Source organism: Triticum dicoccoides, chromosome 3B, assembly GCF_002162155.2.
Source record: "Triticum dicoccoides isolate Atlit2015 ecotype Zavitan chromosome 3B, WEW_v2.0, whole genome shotgun sequence".
Classification (NCBI taxonomy): domain Eukaryota; kingdom Viridiplantae; phylum Streptophyta; class Magnoliopsida; order Poales; family Poaceae; genus Triticum; species Triticum dicoccoides.
In genome coordinates this window covers 217,839,611-217,841,494 of record NC_041385.1, presented here as the reverse complement: position 1 = coordinate 217,841,494, position 1,884 = coordinate 217,839,611, and positions in this window count along the sequence as shown.

The following is a 1,884-nucleotide window of genomic DNA, read 5'->3' as shown; positions in this document are numbered from 1 at the left end:
TATATATATATATATATCAGTTAGGCTTCAAGTGCATACTTGTTAGTTAGACCTATGTATAAATTGTGACACTAAATACGACTAGTAAGTAGTACAGTAGCAGTATTAGTATATGTCGGTCAAATTATTCATCATGTCCACACATTGAATTGATGTGACAACACGCTGCGCGTGAGGTGACACAAGAATCCCGGCGGCCTGTTCGGGTATTCTGGACTTCAGATTTGGAGTACCACTTATCTGTTGAAATCTTTCATCATTCACTTAAAACAGTCGATTGATCATACATTGAGTACCGTATAACTAGAATTACCAATGCAAGTCGGAGAAGGATTGGCCGGTCCTGCCGGCTGGCGTCAAGTTCAATCCCACGGATCAGGAGCTGATCGAGCACCTTGAGGCCAAAGTGAGTGCTGACAGCGCGAGATTTCAGTCTCTCATCGATTTGTTCATACCAACCATCGACAGCGAGCACGACATATGCTACACCCAACCTGAGAAACTTCCAGGTAAGACAGTGATACGTCTCCAACGTATCTATAATTTTTGATTGCTCCATGCTACTTTATCTACTGTTTTGGACTATATTGGGCTTTATTTTCCACTTTTATATTATTTTTGGGACTAACCTATTAACCGGAGGCCCAGCCCAGAATTGCTGTTTTTTTGCCTATTTCAGTGTTTCGAAGAAACGGAATATCAAGCGGAGTCCAAACGGAATAAAACCTTCGAGAACGTGATTTTCTCACGGAACGTGATCCAGGAGACTTGGACCCTACTCCAAGAAATGCCAGAGGCGGTCACGAGGGTGGAGGGCGCCCCCCTGGGCGCCCCCTACCTCGTGGCCCCCCTGGTGCTCCACCAACGTACTCCTTCCTCCTATATATACCTACGTATCCCCAAACGATCAGAACATGAGCCAAAAACCTAATTCCACCGCCGCAACCTTCTGTATCCACGAGATCCCATCTTGGGGCCTGTTCCGGAGCTCCGCCGGAGGGGGCATCCACCATGGAGGGCTTCTACATCAACACCATAGCCCCTCCGATGAAGTGTGAGTAGTTTACTTCAGACCTTCGGGTCCATAGCTAGTAGCTAGATGGCTTCTTCTCTCTTTTTGGATCTCAATACAATGTTCTCCCCCTCTCTCGTGGAGATATATTCGATGTAATCTTCTTTTTGTGGTGTGTTTGTTGAGACCGATGAATTGTGGGTTTATGATCCAGTATTATCTATGGAAAATATCTGATTCTTCTCTGAATTCTTTTATGTATGATTGAGTTATCTTTGCAAGTCTCTTCGAATTATCCTTTTTGGTTTGGCCAACTAGATTGGTAGTTCTTGCAATGGGAGAAGTGCTTAGCTTTGGGTTCAATCTTGCGGTGTCCTTTCCCAGTGACAGAAGGGGCAGCAAGGCAAGTATTGTATTGTTGCCATCGAGGATAACAAGATGGGGTTTTTATAATATTGCATGAATTTATCCCTCTACATCATGTCATCTTGCTTAAGGCGTTACTCTGTTTTTACTTAATACTCTAGATGCATGCTGGATAGTGGTCGATGAGTGGAGTAATAGTAGTAGATGCAGAATCGTTTCGATCTACTTGTCTTGGACATGATGCCTATATACATGATCATTGCCTAGATATACTCATAACTATTCTCAATTCTGTTAATTGCTCAACAGTAATTTATTCACCCACCGTAGAATACTTACGCTCTTGAGAGAAGCCACTAGTGAAACCTATGGCCCCCGGGCCTATTCTCATCTTATCAATCTCTATCACTTTATTTACTTGCTTTGTTTTTACTTTGCTTTTTTACTTTTCACTTTGCATCTATCTATCAAAAATACCAAAAATATTATTTATCATCTCTATCAGA